Source organism: Loxodonta africana, unplaced genomic scaffold (assembly GCF_030014295.1).
Source record: "Loxodonta africana isolate mLoxAfr1 unplaced genomic scaffold, mLoxAfr1.hap2 scaffold_236, whole genome shotgun sequence".
Taxonomy (NCBI): Eukaryota; Metazoa; Chordata; class Mammalia; order Proboscidea; family Elephantidae; genus Loxodonta; species Loxodonta africana.
In genome coordinates this window covers 1-19,817 of record NW_026974968.1, presented here as the reverse complement: position 1 = coordinate 19,817, position 19,817 = coordinate 1, and the positions used below count along the sequence as shown (strand labels likewise).

General features: G+C 45.3%; 1 long non-coding RNA gene across 1 annotated transcript in view; it reads left to right on the top strand.

Annotated features, from left to right (window-relative positions):
• The window catches only part of LOC135229340 (uncharacterized), a 203,010-nt gene extending 199,307 nt beyond the window's left edge, over positions 1–3,703 (top strand). Inside the window, exon 3 of the long non-coding RNA XR_010320120.1 lies at positions 2,114–3,703. This is a non-coding gene — a long non-coding RNA (uncharacterized LOC135229340). The remainder of the gene's footprint in view (positions 1–2,113) is intronic.
• The last annotated feature ends 16,114 nt before the right edge of the window (positions 3,704–19,817 follow it).

The following is a 19,817-nucleotide window of genomic DNA, read 5'->3' as shown; positions in this document are numbered from 1 at the left end:
GCTACAGGATAGAATTTTTTACATTCCTACTTGACTTAACCTGAGCTTCATCTAGGATTACTAATTTCCCACTGTATCATAGGCCAGTTTTGTTGCTCTCCCCACTACCATTATCTCTGCTGCCCCCTAGCCTATGCTGCCCTCCCCTGGCCGTGCTTCCTGCTCCTTCCTGGTTTTCTGACACCCTCTTGACAAGTCCCCCATCCCATCTTCTGTCTGTCCCTGGAGCTTTCACTCCCCTCCCAAACTGCTTCCATTCATTTCTTCGTTAACTCACCAATCCTTCCTTCATATTCAGAAATGTGCACAGACCGTTAGGCTGACATTACAGCACACCCAGACACACTCAGGTGAGGTTCTTGTATGTTGCCCACCTGAGGTTTGTGGCATCAAAACTCTCAGAAATGGACATCTGTTTCTGCATCACCCTGAAGGAGTGCTTCTCATAGCAGCATGGTAAGGACCTTCTGTTCAGAAAAGGGCAATTTTAACCTTCTACCCTGGGTTGGTTAAGGATACAAGGAGAAGCTTTATATGCATATAAAATACAAATTTTTCTAAGTATGCTTCCTCCTATAAATACCCTTCCCTTAAAAGAAGGCTGAAAAAAGTTTAAAAAGTGATGACAATTTCTCCTGTTTCACTGTTTACACTCTAAATCTGTTATGAAAATCACTTTCATAGAAAATGTCTCTCAGAGAAGTCATGTGTGATTATGAAAGATCAGGCAAATGAGGTCATTTTCAAGTTCCAAAGGAACAATTTCATTTGGCATTCAACAAATGCCAAAAAAATTAATGTGGAGACCCTCTCTTTGCAATAGAAATTATCAGTGTATTATAGTCCTTTGAAAGACTATAGACTTCTGTTATGAAGTGCTAATATCACAAAAGATTTCCCAGAGGAGACTTGGTCTCCCACAGTGATGTTCCCCAAAGATGGAAGGTCCCCAGGGAAAAAGGAAGAAACCACAGGTCCTGCAGAGGTGGAGGACAGTGATGATGGAGAGGCTCCCAGGGACACCTGAAACCAGGGTCTTGGGTCACAGTTGAGAACTCAGTGCCCAGAGGGTTCATGTAAGTTAACTCTTTATTATCAGAAGTCTCAACCCAAGAGGAAAGTGCCACTCAAGCTAGAATATCGGAAGCAAAAAACGTAAGCTTCAGGTCCAGGAAGACTCCTTAAGAATCAGAGAGGTCTTCTTTCTCAGCTTCCTCTGAACAGATATCTCACTCATCAAGCTACTCCAGAGAAGCCATGAGTCAAGTATGTGTACTTCACCCAAGTGTGTACAGTTAAGGGGGTAGCCGTGGTCCGGCAGACCAAAACATCCCCTGCCTCCGTAGGCAAGATGCCCCCAGTCTTGAGGCCAAGTTCTCAAAGACAGCCCCATCGGCTCTGCTTCCAGTCTACACAATACCTAAGCCTCGGTCAGCATCCTGGAGTCCTGGCAAGAAGAGCCGGGCACCTTCAGGAGCATCTAGAGGAGCAGAGACAGGGGCTGGAGAGACTACAGCACCTACTGGTGCTGCTGCAGATGTGGGAGACCTGGCTACAGAGGGTACAGGCATGGCCTCAAAATGTGGGCCCTTCTGGAAAGACGTCCTTTCAGGCTCCTTTCACCCACTGCACCTGTAAAACCCTCACATGTGCCTTCCTCCCCACCCCACTCCACCCCCTTAACTGCATGGAGAGCTCCAGCCCGAGGGGGAACTGGATGGAAGAAACCTCAGGACAGCTGACCATAGACACCAGGTCTGCTCAGAGGCTCTCTTGGAGAGGAAAGGACAGGCCTCATCTGGATGGTGAGCTCTTGAGGCCTTGAGGATGAGCACAGCATTAGTAGGGAAAGTGAAATGGGATTTCAGTGGGACTTGGGAGACTGAGAGGGAGCCTCTGTAATGACAGGTCTAAGGGAAGTGTGATGGTGAAGGGGGCATCACCAAGTTCTTTGTGGCAGAAGGAGCCAATGAGACAGTAGGCTGTGGGGAAACCTGCCTGCAGGTGAGCAGTGGGCATAAAGCCCTAAGCCAATGACAGTCAATTCCTTTCCCAGCAGTCTTCACACATAATCAGTGACACTTGTTTCGTCTTTCTCTTTTCTATGGTCTAGCCTGAACTGCCCCGAGATCAGAGAACTGGAAGAGAAAAGCCTGACTGAGATGAAAGGAGCAAAAGAGAAGGCAAGGCCTCCTAAACCTGGTAAAGACAGCCAGAGTACAGATAACCAAAGGTTGAGGGTAGGAAGGGGCAGCTTGAGGCCCAGGCTCTGCAGGCCCAGAAAAGCCCAAGTCCCATCCTCAATATCAAGCTCCAGGGCCTGGGAAGCCCTGGAAGTGCCAGAGGTATGTCCACCCTGGGAAATGAAACCCCAGTTGGCACAGGGAAGCCCTCAGGGGTAAGGAAGGATAGACAGGGACTCCAGGTCAGGCACCTCCACCTGCAGGCTGTCCTACTTTTATTTCTCAGAGTGGAAGTGAGGGGTCCTATATGGGACTGGTTGGGGTTGATGGCAGCAAGGGTTCTGAAGTGGGTAAATTCTGCAGTCTCCTGATAAAGAAACAGAAAGACTGAAATGCTCAGAGATACTGAGTGAGAGGGGTCTTGCATTCCCATCCTATGCAGAGGCTGCCTGGGAGGTCCACCTGTCTAAAGACCTTGTGGACAAAATCTTCTTTATCTTTAAAAGATGTATCTTTCCAGTTAACTTCCTCTATGTTGAGTCCTGAAAAAAGGCCTACAATGTATACCGTGGGTTTTCCAGTAGAGCAACAAGGGGAGGAACGTGGTAGTGGGACATCAGAGAAAGAACTGTCTAATGGTCCACTTGTTACTTAATGAATTGCACATGGTGTCCAGCATTCTTCCTTACCCCGAAGACATGTACATGCAGTAGATGTTTGAACAATGACTGCATTAATCCTGACAGAACTCTTTTTGGCCATTTCCAGGTATAGAGACCAGAAGAGGTCATTAGCTCCAAGAACAAGCAAGAAATTTGCTGAGACCTTTGTTCCATCTCTGAGTTTGCTCTTCACCCAGTGGTGAAAGTCTCTGAATCCAGTATTGATGACAGTGTTTTGCCTATATAAAATAACAGCCAATAAAACTGTTTTAAATATATACATATATATATTTCTATGATTTTTTTTTACTTTGAAAACTCTTGTATTCTTATTATAACACATTTAACAACACAGATCTTTATAAGAATTATAATAAGAGCTATCCCCACATGTGTAAATTTTACCTGCTTCTCCAAGGTGTCCATGTTCAAAGACACATGTGTACCTCTTCACACATTCCTGTTTGCTGGAACACATATGCATAGTCACAGGTACACACGTAGCTTTATGGTTTGTTTGCTTTTCTGGAGATTAGGTCACACTCTACCCACATGTTTCTCTGCACCATTCTTCACTTGACAATTTATCTTGGTTCCCATAAGTCAGTAGCCATGGCAGTAACGCTATCTTTTTGGTTCTTCTAATTTTTAACTCATATATAAACGGGAACATACCAAAAAAACAAAAAACCCGAACTCACTGCCAGCAAGTTGATTCCGACTCATAGTAACCCTATAGAACAGAGTAGAGCTGCCCATGGGATTTCTAAGGAGCAGCTGGTGGATTTGAACCACCAATCTTTTGGTTAGCAAGTGAGCTTTTAGCCACTGTGCCACCAGGGCAGTACACACTGTCAACAGTCACATACAACTCTACAGAAATGAAAAGACATATCATCAATGCTTTTGAAACATACTGTTTCTATATGTTTTAACTCTCCTCTGCCTGTCTTTTCCGACAAGTGAATCCAAGGGAATTCACACTAAGAATCTGTTAAGTTTATCTCATTATCCTTGCTTAAACCGTTAAACAGTTATAAAACTCTGCAGATTCCCTATTTAAATTACACGTTCATGAAGAAACGTGCATTTTCTTCCTGAAATAATACGATAAATTCACATTATCAAGGTTGAGGAAATCAGTGTTGTTTCCATGTCCCAGTGGTAGACATTAATTCAGCAGTCAATTAACAAAAAATGTTTTAACAGAATTATTTAAACTGTGAATTCCTCTGAGATTGAAAATATACCAAGTATAAATGCAACACTTTGCACTGGGTTTTCTCCTCGAAATGAACACATTTTTCTTTCAAGTTTATTTTTCATGTCCTTTGGTACTAAGTACTTCTCTTTAAGACCTCAACTAGAAGCTGGGAAGGCTTATCTCCTGAGAAGGAACCGAAGAGATCTCACTTACTGACAGAAAGATGGGGCCAAACCAGATCTCAGGGATGACAATCCCTTTTGTAATGGGCCCAAGAACTCACATGCATTATATTTGATTTCTCTGAGATCCAGGTCAGTCATGGTGCTTCCCAAACTTCACTGTGCACCCAGATCACCTAAGGATCGTGTTAAAATGATGAGTCTGAGTCAGGAGGTCTGGGTTGAGGCCCAAGAGTCTACATTTCCATCAAGGTTCCAGGTGCTACCAGTGCTGCTGGTCCCTGGATCCCAGCCTGAGGAGAGAGGTCCTAGAATATCCAAATGAAGAATTCAGATTCAAGAAGATTCAGGGAATAAAGAAGAAACATCTACATCAATTCAACTGGCCATACCTCTGAGAGGGGTGGGGATCAAAAGTGCCTAGAGCAACCATCCTTCATTCCCAAACCCAACCGGGATATCAGAGCAGTAGCCAGAGCCATGGCTGGGTTCCCAAAAGCTCCTTCCTGTGCTCAGCCCACCAAGGTACAAAGGAGAGTAATACGGATTGGTGAAGTCAGAAGTGGCCGAGTCTACTTCTATCATAAGCACGGGTGTGAGTGTTGACCTCAATACACGCAGGCCCAACTTGTGACTCCCTCCTTCTAGACCTGGTGAGGCTCCATGACCCTATGGTCAGCTCAGAATTCTTCCATAGGAGACACCTCTGAGACAAATTTGATGAGAAGATCTGTGGCCTTGGGATTTTCTGATGGGGTTGGTGTCTGTTTTGGGGCGCAGATTTGACACGGGGGGGCCTTTCTTTCTTTCCATGGGGCTTTCTGACCCTTGCTGACATCGCAAGATCAGATGCAGCGAGTGCCCAAAAGAGCAAAAAAGAGGGGATGTTGGTTGGGCCTGGGTGAGGGGTGTCAACTTGAATCTCAGTGGTGGGAGGGGGACATGGAGCATTTCACGTGCATGTCTCCAGCATAAAGAGTAGTTAGGAAATCCCAGTCTACAGCTTTGGCTGCAAATGAGAGGCATGGAAAGCCCTGGAATCACCAGAGATATGACAGTTGTGCCTCCATTATTGGGAGAAGAGATAGCAGAGAGTTTCCCTATTCGAGCTGTCTTTCTTTGGATTCATGCATCCATTCCACAAATATTGAACTACCTAAAACATACTACACTAGGAAGTGTTCTATCTATGATCGGGGGATATATCAATGCATAAAGCACACAAAAATTCCTGTCCTCACTAAGCTTATAGTCCAGTGGAGAGACAATAGATAATAAATGTAATAAACTAGGAAATATTTATTATGTTAGAGGTGATAAGTGCTAGTAATAAAATAGGGCACAATTAGTGAAGGTGACAAAGACTTCCTCCAAAACTGATAGAGAAAGCCTTCCCCTGGAGCTGACATCGTGAATTTGGATCACCAGCCTATTAGACTGTGAGAAAATAAATTTGTCTTTGTTAAAGCCATCCTCTTGTGGTATTTCTGTTGTAGCAGCACTAGATGACTAAGACAGAATTTGGTACCGAGAGAATGGGGTGCTGCTCTAACAGATACTTAAAATGTGGAAGTGGTTTTGAAACTGTAAATGGACAGACTCAGAAGGAAGTGAGGAGAACTGGTAACACCGGAGAAGGTACCGATGGTGAGAAACAGCAGCAGAGGACCAGCAGCAGCAGGGAGCCAGGAGCAGCACACCCAGGAAACCAGGGCCAGGCAGTGCTGAAGTCAACCCAAGAAGCGAGAGAGCTGAGTGCCTGTGTGCTGGAGGATTCCTGGCAGAGTGGAGTGCCTCCAGGCACTTATCGGGGGAGCTACTGAGCTTTGGAACACTTGCCCCAATAGGACAGATGTGGGCATAAGGCCAGAGGGCCAAGAAGCCAAAAAGCAGAGGTTAAAAGAGACAAGGAACACTGTAAGCTGAGCTGCCTTAGTCTCAAAAGGTATAGCCTTGACCTCTGGGATTTCAAAGTGGAGCCATGACTTCTGGTGTTTCTAAGGGTGGAGTCGCCACTCAGATGGACCAGGAGAATGGTATGACTAAAGTCGAGGGAGCAGAGTTGCCATCAAAGTGGGTCAGGAAGGCAGAGCTGAACCCCAGGGCTCTGGGGCCTCCGCTCAGAATCTGGAGAGTGTGGCCAATACCTAGAGTCTAGAGGGCTGGGCCATTGTGTAAATGGTCTCAGAGAACAGAGGATTATTTGCAAAGCCTTTAGGGATAATGTAATGTGTTCTGTTAACTTGCTTGGTGCTTGTTATCCCTTCTATTCTTCTAGTTTCTCCATTTGTAATGGAAACGTACAGCTTGCACTTGTCCTGCCACTGCATTTGAAAACAGAAAACTTATATTCTAGATTTCACAGATGAAGAGGAATGTTTGGATTTTAGACTAGGAGTTGATTTAAGACTTTGGTTGGGGGGCAAAGGGTGGAATGTCATGGATCAAACTGTGTCTTCCCAAAATATGAGTCAACTTGGTTAGGCCATAATTCCTAGTATTGTGTGCTTGCCCTTCATTTTGTGATTGTAATTTTATGTTAAAGAGGATTAGGGTGGGATTGTAACCCCCTTACTAAGGTCACATCCCTGATCCAATGTAAAGGGAGTTTCTCCGGGGTATGGCCTACACCACCTTTTCTTTTCAAGAGATAAAATGAAAGAGAAGTAAGCAGAGAGTTGGAGATCTCATAACACCAAGAAAGCAGTGCTGGGGTTCCTGCACAGAGAAGCTCCTAGTCCAGGGGTAGATTGGTAACAAGGACCTTCCTCCAGAGATGACAGAGAGAGAAAGACTTCCACTGGAGCTGGTGCTCTGATTTTGGACTTTTAGCCTACTAGGGTATGAGAAAATAAATTTCTCTTTGTTAAAGCCATCAGCTTGTGGTATTTCTGTTACAGCAGCACTAGATGACTAAGACAGTTAAAGGTGATAAGTGCTAGTAATAAAAAAGGGCAGGGCTAGGGAGCATGTGAGTGTGAATGGGAGGGAAGAGTTTCCCTGGTTGCAATTTTAAATGGGTGGTCAGGGTAACCCTTAATGAGGAAATGGATTTTGAGCAATGAATTTTAAATGGTGAGCTAATTAGTCACATCTAAATCCTAGATTCTGGGGGCCAGAGGTGGTGCTGGAATGGGCCAGGACATGGGCAGAGCTGTGAGCTCATCTCAGGGAACCATGGAGATTTCCCTCTCGATATGGCTATGCTGTGCCACCTTGAAATAGGCTATAGGATTTCAGGGCTGGCCCCAGGAAAATAGGTCATCTCCCCATCTGCGCACTGCATGGGTTTTCCCTCTGATTTTCTCCTCTTGGGCAGCAGACACCCGTTTTGAGAAGCTGGGCTAAGGGAAATGCTCTCCAAACCCCTCTATAAGGTCACCTGGTTTTTTTACTTAACCAGAAGCAGAACCTAGGTATTCTGGTCAAAGGCATGTAGGATGCCGAGTGGGCCCCAGTGGTGGTATAGACGGACTGATCCTCTTTTCTCAGTGATAGCTTCATAACACGTTCATTCAGGGGCCTGGCCCTGGACTGCTCCCTGTGTGGGAAGGACTATTCTGTGTGGTCTCTGTGATGATCCCTGATTACTTCTGAGGAGCTCGGGTTTATAGGCCATTTTAGGTGCCTCTGCTATAATCTGCCTTCTGGTGACTCTTCTCCATTGGGTTTTTGCTTTTTCTCTATTCACTGAGAGAGATCTTAACATATTCTGAATGCCTATCCTTAGGTAGTTATGTTCATTGCAAATATCCCCACCCACCCCCCCCCCCGAGTTTGTGGCATTTTTTCCCCTTTTTCAGTAAGAATGAAAACTTCATTGGTTTGAAAAATACTGAATTTAAAAAGTGCCTTTCTTGCAGGATTTTCTAAGAATTCCCATATTGTCTCTTAGTCACACTCACAGCAGAGGCCTTGGCAATGAGACATTGGGCAATATCATTCTGGACCCCAAATGAGCAGTGTTAACAGAAAAACGGGACTGAATTCCCATGTGGCCAGGAACCAGGCCTGAAGGCCTTCCCCAGGGAGGCATTTCAAAGATGTCTGGAGCAATGGGTGTGCCTCCCAGGGAATCGTGAATGAACCTCTCCACAGGCCTGCTTTGAGGGGTCCCCACTCACTTATGTACCAAGCTTAGTGCTTAAAATGTCATCATTCTGCTTACAGTCTAGGTAAGAATTAGAATGCTTCCCTGAGGGGAAAATTCTTCATATGTGCTCCATAATCAAAGCACCTCAGGACAAAGTTTAAAAGAAAAGCAAGGCACTTCCCACCAGTCCTTAACTGAGAGGGTCTTTGTGAGAATTTCGTGAGACTCACGGAAAAGGACACAGTAAATGCCGCCTTCTTTTCTCCTCAAGAAAAAAAAAAAAACTGGCGCTAAGATGTCAGGCATTCCACAATCTCCTCTTCTCGTCCCGTATCTAAGTTTTCTAATAAAACTAGGAACCAAGCGATCAGCTGCTGTGAGAAGAGAACCCAGGAGTATTTCCAGTCTATGTCATGTTTGAGCTTCAGTGAAACCCTGTTTCAAGTCATTAGATCGGTGGAGGAGCTGGAAGGCTGAAACTACTGGCCCTCGGACTTGCGGGAAGGACGGAGTGTGGTTGACAGGGCCTCCTGGGCTATTCTTTGCCCCAAGAGGCTTTGGAGGCTCCTTCGTGTTAAAGCAAAGGCCTTTCAGGCCTAGCCAATAAGAGCAGCGAAAGACTTTGAAAAGACTTTGAAAGAAGAAACGGACTCAGGAGGGGCAGGTTTGAAGCTTTTCGTCTTCAGTCAGCTTTCTGGCTTCAGGTCACCCTGGCCCCTGGCTGCCTGCAGAACCGGGCCTTTCTAACTCATCCACCTCTCTCTCCCTCCCAGCTTTCCCTCAGCACCATGGGCGGTGGCTTCTGCCAGTTATGATGGTGTCCTTTCAGTAGCTCCTTGCACCTTTCAGAGTGGGCAGGTGCTCAGGGTATAGAGCACAAACCCACAGTGTCCTTCAAAACCCAAACCTACTGCCATCAAGTCGATTCCAACTCATAGAGACCCTGTACAACACAGTAGAACTGCCCCACAGGGTTTCCAAGGCTGTAAATCTTCACAGAAGCAGACTGCCACCTCTTCTCCTGTGGAGTGGCTGGCAGGTTTGAACCACCAAACTTTTGGCTAGCCGCTGAGCACTTTAACCACTGTGCCACCAGGGCTCCTTACAGTACCCTTTGTTGTCCTTTAGCAGAAACACTGCTGAGAGGACATGAGGCCTGACTGATCCTGAGGCTCAGATGGGGAGAACCCGAGGAGTGGGTGGGAGTATTGACTTCAGAAAATCTCAGCTTCCTCAGGGTCAGGTCCCTGGGATCAAGCCCGAGTGTTGGAAAACTGAAGTGGTTCTGAACCTCAGTGTGTTGAATGTCTAGTACACAGGCCTGGGCAGTCCCTGGAGGATTCTCAGACCTTATTCTGGCCAGCACTGGGGAAACCCTCACGGGGCGACGAAAGCAGCAATATTCCTGGGGATCTTTATTCCAGGATCTGAACTCAGTTTGTACAGTCTTGGGAGGTGGAAGATGAGAAAGTTAGGGACCAGGCAGAGTGTCAAAAGAGGAGGCTCATTTCACGTCCTTTGGATTCTTGTTTCATTCCCCCCCTCCCGCCTTTTTTTTAGCAACTAGGGCTCCAAACAGGCATTTATTGTTTCGAGCTCATTTTGTTAACTCTGTCTGAGCAGAGAACAGTCTGCTCACAGCTAGTGATGAGAATGGGGGAAACAAATACCCTAGCCCACTCCAGGGCAGGCTTTGCTGCAGGAAATCCTTGCAGCTTAGCTCTGCTATCTTCTTCTGTCTCCCCTAGACTGAGCAAAGCAGAGGGGTGTGCGGGAAACCTGCCACAGCCATTCTCAGTAGGGGCCTGCTCACAGCTGACCTCTAAAATAAAGCCTTCCATTGTATCAGGACCAGAATTGCCTGAAGAGCTTCTTAGAAGTGTAGATCCCTAGATACCCCCTCCCCAAATTGCTGAGCAGCTAGGGGCCCATGAACCACTCTCTAGCACCTTCCATGGGGGTCTTCCAGGGTGGGGTCTACAGTGGCAGAGTCATGGGAGGGTGGGGGCAAAAGAACTGATAGATGTCACAGGAGCCAACAAAATGGAGGTGGGAGGAAAAGAAGAAAGAACTAGATAGGGCTGAGAAGAAAATCTAGGAAAACATGTCATTGGAAAGAAACCACCCAACTAAAATCATGGGACCTCGTCCTGGGAGTGCACAGGCTCAGGACCTCAGTGCAAAGCAGCTTCATGAGGCAACTCTCCCTGCAGCTTCTGTTGCGGAATGCCAGGCTGGTGGAAAAACAGTGCAAGAAATTCAGGCTGACAAAGGGGTCACATGCAAGAGGAACTGCTGCCAGGGCTTGGCCTGTAAGCACCACTTCACCCTCCCCGTGCGGTGCTGCAGCTCTGGGAGCCTGGGGATCCCCACAGTCTGATCGTGGCCTTCAATCTAGGGGTGATCCCTTGGGAGGACTCTTCCCAGTGCGGTGCAGGCGGTGAGTCCTGACTGGAGAGAGGGTCCACCTGACAGTGTGGCCTCTTTGGCCTGGCCTTTTCCTCCTGGAAGTGCACCCCCCGGGGTTTCCTATGGATGGATTTAGAAGCCCATGTGTGATCGCAACTCACTCACCCGTGCCTAGCGTCCTAGGGATACCCAACAGCTGACTGATTCGCAGCGGAAGTGCTGCGGGCCCGGCGGTGCACGCGGAGCTCCTGAAGTCCAGGTTCTGGGCCACCCCCTCCGTGGCATTGGCCTCCCCCTAAATTTTAGTGGTAGCAATGAGGAGACTGGTGGGGGAGACCCAGAGGGATGAGGGCAGGGGCTGAAGCCTGGCTGGCAGGCAGGTATGAGAGGAGCTGGCCCTTCGCCAGAGGCACCGGACCCAGGCTCAGGTCCTCTGCCAGCCCTGCTGGGCGCAGGACTCCGTGACGCCCTGGAGTGCTCCTCTCCCCGCGCGCAGCACCCACTGTGGTTGGCCCAACCGCCCCAACTGCCTCTCCCTGCCTTTTAGTTTCACAATGTGCGTGTGTGTGTGTGTGTGTGTGTGTGTGTGTATAACATTTTTGTGTTTTAGGTGAAAATTTACATAGTAAATTAGTTTGCCATTCAGCAATTCATACACAAATTGTTCCCTGACATTGGTTGCAATCCCGGCAATGTGTCAGCACCCTCCCCATCCCCACCCTCCTGAAAAATGTGTCCTTTTGATGCCCACATGCAGCTGGACACCACAACATACCACACACAAAGGGAATCTCAGCTGGGTTTCAGACCCAGACATAAAAGCACAACTTTAAAACAATTACGATACGGTATGAAAAAGAAATTAAGTAAAGACAAAAATAGAAAATAAAAGAATATTTGAAGACAGTATCCTCCCTATTTTGGACTCAGGAGCCTGTGGGCACGACACTGCTTGGGTGGCACACTGTTCATTTCTTTTCAGAAAATACAAAGTCTGAGAGGAGGGAACTGGTACCAGGAGTGGATGCAGGAAAGGACCTTTGTGGAAATGGGGAGAATCTGGGATTGATCAATGGGTTTGGATAAGGCTGAAAAGAGTGAATATCCACATAATCTTTAAAGATGGGTTTCTAGCAGCCTAGAGCACACATTGGAAACTTCTCTAATAAATTATTGCCAGAAGATTCCATGAAGCAAAATGGATTGTTGTTGTCGCTACTTGCCGTTGAGTCGAAAATGGATTAGAGTTAAAAATCTTTCTGCAAAGAAAATTACAGGCCTGGTTGGCTCTCAGATTTCATGAAGCATGCAAACAGTTAATTTTGGTCTTAGACAGGATCCATCAAAGAATAGATGAAGATGAAACTCTCCCCAACTTGCCCACGAAGCTAAATGCAATCATGGTCGGCAAGGTCAATGTGTTTGTTATCTACTGGTGCGCAACGAATTATCCCAAAACTTAACAGATGTGGGATAGACTACAAAACAGTCCATTCATTTTGATAAAATTCACAACTAAACAAAGATAGCTATAATTACTTCTATCCCAGAATATAGTTTTGACGGTGAATGAATAAGCCAGAAATTTTAAATAACGAGGGTAACTATTAAAAGATTTTAAAACTTTTTTAATGCTGATATAATTGCAAACCTAGAGGACGAATATAAAATTGCTGATAAAGTGGCAGGATATAGGACATATATACCAAAATCAATGCTATATTTTCGACCAGAAATAAGCACGCGAAAAAATGGAAATGGGAAGGATAGACCATTCTTTTTTCTCTGCTATTTGATTGTACCAAATAGTGTCAAAAACAATAAGATACTTAGGGAAATGTTTTGATAGAAACGGTAAGGAACCTATATGAAGAAAATAATCTACTGAAGTAAATAAAACAAAACCCGAATGAACGCAAAAAAATATGCCTGTTCTCCCAAACGTGAAGACTTGTAAAATAAGTCAAGTGTTTCAAAACTAAGATATATATATAATGTGATTCCCATTGGAATATCAAAATAGTTGTCTGTTGAACTGAATACAGAGTAGAACTGCCACTTAGGGTTTTTTTCTGAGGGGGAAGGAAGGGGGCTGTAATTTTTCCAGAAGCAGATTCCCAGGTCTTTCTCCTGTAGAGCTGCTGGGTGCGTTCGACCCGCCAACCTCTCGGTTAGCAGCCAAGTGCTTAACCATTGCACCGCCAGGGCTCCTTATACCAAAGAACAGACAATTGAAATATGAAAAAGGATAGTAAGTGCAGCCTTGTTTCATTGAATAATAGAACATATTAATACATTATAATAAACCAAAAAACCAAACCCATGCTGTCGAGTCGATTCTGACTCATAGTGACCCTATAGGACAGGGTAGAACTGCCCCATAGTTTCCAAGGAGCGCCTGGTGGACTTGAACTGCCAACCTTTTGGTTAGCAGCCATAGCTCTTAACCACTGCGCCACCAGGGTTTATACTAGGAACTGAGAAATACACCAATGGAACAAAATAGAAAATTCATAAGGAGATCCTAATAACCACGAAGACAGAGTTGATATTTCAACTAGGCAAAATTATGATTTACATAATAAATGGTGCTGACTCAACTGATTGTCCTTATAGAAAAGTGTGCCAAAATACCACATGGATTTACAAATTTAATGTATAAATCAACAACAATCCTAACAGAAAATTACGAAGTTACATGTAAGATTTTCTTAACCTATATAGGAAATCCAGAAATTCTAAGAGAAAAGGTAGATGTAATTGAGCATAAAACATTTCAATTATTGAAGAGAGGAAAATATCACTCGCAAAAAAAAAAGAAAAAAGAAAAGATAAACAAGCAAAAGATTTAAAAATTTGAAACGTAGATGACAAAGGACTAATAACTATTCCTACTTTAGATGAAGGAGACACAAAAATTTGGCATTTGGAAAATGAGCAATGATTTTTTTTTAATAATATTTTATTATGTTTTTGGTGAAACTTTACGCAGCAAATTAGGTTCCTGTCTGACAATTTCTACAAAAATCATTCAGATCTTTCACAGCGTGTCAACAGTGTCTTTAATTGTGTTCTGGTTGTTCCATTTCCAGTACTCTAGTTTCTCTGCCCCCTTATCATCTCGTCTTTGCTTTAGAGTAATGGTTGACATTTTGGCTGCATATAATGGCTTTTTAATGGAGTGCCGTACTGATGGATAATACCCTTTATTTTGTGTGCCAGTCTGCTATTTCGCTAAAAGATGAACTCAGGGAATAGTTTCAGTACAAGGTTTAAAGAGTATCTCAGGGTGATAATCTCAGGGAGTCCTCTAGTCTCAACTGGTCCAGTAAGTCTGGACTTTTTAATAACCTGAGTTCTGTTCTTCATTTTTCTCCCACTTTTTCAGCATCTATGTATCGTGGCCCTCATCAGAACTGTTGGTAATGAGCAATTACCGACCATTCAGAAAATATCCAAATCCCCAATAAAAATAATCAAAGTTTCAAAAACACTGATAGTTAAGAAAATGTCAATCAAAATCCCAGTGAAACTGGCACAATTTAAAAATCAACACCACTTATGGCTGGGTGGGCTGTGGGAAGAAGGATGCCCTCAGACATGGCTGGAAAGGTGCTGTCATGGATGGAATTATGTCCCCTCCAAAAGGTATATATCAATTTGTCTGGGCCATGATTCCCAGTATTGTGTAATTGTCCTCCACTTTTGATTGTAATTTTACGTTAAAGAGGATTAGGGTGGGATTTTAACACCCTTACTATGATCCAGTGTAAATGGAGTTTCCCTGGGGTGTGGCCTGCTCCACCTTTTACCTTACAAGAGATAAAAGGAAAGGGAAGCAATTGACCTGAGATTCCCACACTGAGAAGCTCCCAGACCAAGGAAAGAGTGATGACAAGGACCTTTCTCCAGAGCTAGCAGAGATAGAAAGGCACCCTGCATTTGGATTTGCAGCCTACTAGACAGTGAGAGAATAAATTTCTCTTTGTTAAAGCTATCCACTTGTGGTATTTTTGTTAAAGCAGCACTAGATGACAAAGACAGGTGCGTTACTACAGGCTCATAGGGGAAAGACATAGACATGGCTCTATACTTTTTAAAACATTCTTTGAACTGGAAATGTCACTCATTAGAATCTACCCCACAGATACAATCCTAGAGTATATAGTAACCCTACAGGACACAGTAGAACTGCCTCATACAGTTTCCAGGGAGCAGCTGGTGGATTTGAACTGCCAACCTTTTGGTTAGCAGCTGGGCTCTTAACCACTGTGCCACCAAGGCTCCATGTAGTATATGCAAAGGATGGTTATTGTTAAAGACAAAAAAGGAAAAATAAAATTATTGCCCATTGATGATGTGATATTATGATAAAATTTTAATACATAATATTCAAATATTCCAGTAATATTAGAATAATAATATAATAACCATATCATATAATAATATATGGTAGTCATTAGAATGAAACAGAGCTATAGAAGATTAGTAAGTGAAATCACTGTGAAGTATCATTGAAGAAAAAAAAGCAAGACAGAGAGAAGTATATATATAAAGTGAGCCCCTATGGGTAAAACAATAACAAATAACCAAATGTATTTATATAAGCATATAAAAAAATTTTTTTATATGTATATATATATATGTCCATAAATGAGTAGATGTGGTTATTTGCATGTATGAGTATGATAGTTAAGCAAGAATAATAAGATAGAACACTTACCTGATTGTTGATATGAACTATCTTAGATTCAGTTATGGGAAGGGACAAGGGGTGGGGAGCTAGAACATACTGAAAAGACTATGCTTAATCGACTCAATGGCAGCAGATTTTTTTAAAGATCATAGCTGCTATGTGTTTTCATTTCTGTAGAGTTATATGAAAGTGTATAGGTTGCACATTGTCATTGTTCCCATTTATTTACATTCTTTGTGTATAAATACGAGTTAAAAAATTAGAAGAACCAAACAGCATTAGTTCCATATCTACTGACTTACAGGGGAGCCATGATCAAATGTCAAGTGAAAAAAGGGGCAAGGAGCAATGTGGGTAGACTGTGTTGAAGGTTCTGTAACAGCAAACATGCAAATAGATCTACATGGATACGTACAACTGTAACATGTGTCCCAGAAAAGAGAAATGTAAGGAAGGACACACATGTGTCTTTGAACACTGGACACCTTGGGAGAGCAGGAGCATCATACATATGTAGGGATGGCTTGTATTATAACTTCTTTACAAATTTGTACTGTTACGTATGTCATAATAAGATTATAAGATATTTGCAAGTCGTAAAATATGACATATATGTTTTTAAAACTATTTTTTTATGTTGTTGTTGTTGTTAGGTGCCATCAAGTTGGTTCCGACTCATAATGACCTTATGTACAACAGTAGGAAATACTAGCCCATCCTGCACCATCCTCACACCTGTTGCTGTTTGATCCCATTGTTGCAGCCACTGTGTTAATCCATCTTGTTGAGGGTCTTCCTCTTTTTCTTGTAGGAAAAAAAACAATCTTTAATGTCAGATCAGAGATTTTAATCCCTGGATAGAGAACACAAACACAGACTGTACAAAAGTCAGACTCTGCAGATTTCATGTTTGGTATATGGAGCCAGTGACCTCTTCTGATCTCTATCCCTAGAAAGGACCAAAAAGAATTCTGCGAGGCTCAATACAGTAACTCTTAATGCATGTAGACATGTATACGCAAAGATGAGGGCTGAATACCATGTGCAATTGAGTAGGTAACGCAAGGCACAAAGAAGAGTCTTCTTGTCAGGTATGCTATTACCATCTTCCTCCCCTCATTGCTCTACTGGAAAACCCACCCTTGAGCACTCCAGGCCTTTTATCAGGACTCAGTGGCAATGGGTTTGGCTTTGGTTTAAACTTAGAGGAAGTTAACTGGGAAATTGCTGCTTTAGGATAATGAAGACTATGGCCATAAGTCTTTAGACAGGTGGACCTCTTCAGACACCTCTGCCCACCTTGTAAACATCAGGCCCCTGGCAGTTCTGTACCTCTGAGAACCGTAGGCTTTCCTTTTTCATCCTCTGGTACTGGCAGAATTAATCCTGTCTCAAAGCTCTCGCTTCTGTCTGCCTCTGACCCCGTCCCTCGCAGGAGCCATTACTGTCACTGAGAAATATACACAGGGCAGCCTGTGGATGGAGATGCCCGTCCTGGAGGCCCTGCCCTCCCTTCCTTGCTCCTGAAGGCTTCCCTGTGCCATTTGGGGTCTTATCTCCCAGGAGGGTCAACATGCCCCTGGCACCTGCAGGGCTTCCCAGGGCGTGGGACATGATGATGTGTCTAAGACTTGGGCTTTTTTGTTCATTATACAGTCTGGGCCTGAATCTGCCCCTTGCTGGCCTCACCTCTAACCATCTGTGTTCTCCCAGGGTTAAGAGGCCTCGTCTGCCTTTGTTCCTATACTTCCAGCCCAGTCTTTTTCTTCCGGTTCTCTGACCTCAGGATTGGCCAAATTATACCACAGAAAAAAAGAAAGAACAAGCTAGTGTCATTGATATGTGCAAAATCAAACAGAAAAATCTTTTTTAAAAGAAAAAAAAAAGTTCCCTTACATCCTAGGAACTCATCCTTTGCATGAGTTATGCAGACACTACTAGATCAACTGTTACGCAGAAAAGGGTGACACCCAGGAGAGTTTTTCTAAACCATCTCCCAGTCCAGTCCAAAGAGGCCCAGTACCCAGTGCCGCCAAGTCGATTCCGACTCATAGTGACCCTATAGGACAGAGTAGAACTGCCCCATAGAGTTTCCAATGAGTACCTGGTGGATTCGAACTGCCGACGCTTTGGTTAGCAGCCCTGGCACTTAACCAATACACCATGAGGGTTTCCTCCAAAGAGGCAACACTAAATCACAGCAATAAACCCAAATCCCCCCAGCGAGGGCAGTAGACTTGAATGCGGTGAGCTCTTTATTTCACCACCTCCTCCTCTTTGCCCAACCAGGACCTCTTCCTTTCTATGCTTGGAGGATGATGAGAAGTGACCCAGAGTCCTTGGTTAGGGCCTTATGCCCACTGCTCACCTACAGGCAGGTCTCCCCACAGCCTACTCTCTCTCTGGTTCCTTCTATGCAAAAAACTCAGTGACACCCCGTTCACCAGCACACTTCCCTTGGAGCTGTCTTTCCAGGGTCCCCCTCAGCCTCCCAAGTCCCACTGAAATCCCATTTCTCCTCCCCCTCCTTATGCTGTGCTCATTCTCAGGGTTCTGAGACCTCACCATCCAGATCAGGCCTGTCCTCTCCTCTCCTAGGCTAGGGGAACCTCTGAGCAGACCTGGTGTCTGCAGTCAGGTGTCCTGGGGCTCCTTCCATCCAGGTCCCCCTAGGATTGCAGCTCTCCATGCACTTGGAGTAGTTGGGTTGGGGCACAGGCTGGGAGGAGAGGTTCTTACAGGGCAGGTGGGTTAAAGGAGCCTGAACAGAGGCCTTAACAGAACAAAAACCTACTGTCTTGTTGATTTCAATGCATGGTGAACCCAGGTGTTTCAGAGTAGAACTGCACTGCACAGAGTTTTCAACGACTGTGATAGTACAGAAGTAGATTGCCAGGCCTTTCTTCCGTGGGCCACATATCTTTTGGGTAGCAGCTGATGAGACAACCCACATTTCCCGGCACAAATGCCCTGCTCCTCCCAGTCCCAAGTTGCTAGCAGGTCTTCAGGCTCTTCCTCTTCTGCTGTGCCCCCACCCTCTGTAGCCTGGCCTCCTCCCTCTGCAACCTCACCAGCTGGTGCCTCAACCTCCTCAGCTGCTCTCTCTGCTTCTCCAGCTGCCCCTCCAACTCCTGCAGATGGCACTCCTCTCCCACACCTTCCTCTTCTTGGAGGCCATCAAGTGGCCTTGGCCAGCTGGTGGCCGCCTCTGGGCTCGCGTGGGGGTGAGGGTGGCAGTTCCTTTTCCAGCAGCTCTTCACACAGGACCTGGCAGCTGAAGTCCTGGCGCACTCCATGCTCCACGTGAGCCACCAGGGCCTACTGGGACTTGAACACAAGGCAGCAGGCCAAGCAGCGGAAGCTGTGCTCATGGGTCACTAGCCACTCCGGGGTGGCTGCGTGGGGGCTTTCCCCATGCTCCTCTCCTCAGACGCTGGGCTCGGTGGTGCGGGCCTGGGGCCCCTCCTTCCAAGGCCCCAGGGTGCTTACCAGGGACTCAGTGTTGGCCAGACTGGGGGCACGGCGACGGTGCTCTACTCAGAGAGCTCGGCCTCAAAGACTTGGGGCATCTGTTCCACGGGGGCAAAGGAGGTTTTGGTCTGCCAGGCCACAGCCACCCACTTGACCGTGCGCACCTGGGTGAAATATGCACACCTTACCCATCGCTTCTCTGGGGTAGCCCCTTAGCTGGATGAATGAGATGTCTGCTCAGCGGAAGCTGAGGGAAAAGGCCTCTCTGATGGTAGTGGAGTCTTCCCGGCCCTAGAGCTTGGGTTTTTTTGCTTGAGATGTTGTGGATTCTTGGGCATTTTCCTTTTGGATAGAGACCTCTGAGAATAGTTAATTTATATGAGCTCTCATGGCCCTGATCTTCAGATAGGAGCCGAAGGCTCTGGTCTCAGGAATCCCTGGAGGCCTCTCCATCACCAGCATGCCCCACCTCTGCAGACCTCGTCCCTTCTCTCTTTCCACAGAAGCTACCATATTTTTGGGGGCATTGCTGTGAGCAATAAAATCTCTGCAAAATGGTACCAATGATAATAGCCATTTCCAAGCAGTGGATTCTGACTCATGGCTACACCATGTGTTACAGAGGAAAGCTGCACTCCATAGAGTATTCTTGGCTGTAATCATTATGAAAGCAGAAGCAAGGCCTCTCTTTCAGGACGCACCTGTGTGAGTTGGAACCACTAACCCTTCATTTATCTGTAGAGAGCAAACGGTTTGTGCCACCAAAGGTCCCCTCCTAGTGATAGTAGTGCCTTGTAACAAAAGTTCATGCCCTTTGAAAATAGTATTGTGGGGTTTCATATTTGTAAACAAAGAATCTTCAAGTTAATTTTTTCGTGGCATTGATATGTTGAATACCAAGTGAATTTCCTCCTTTG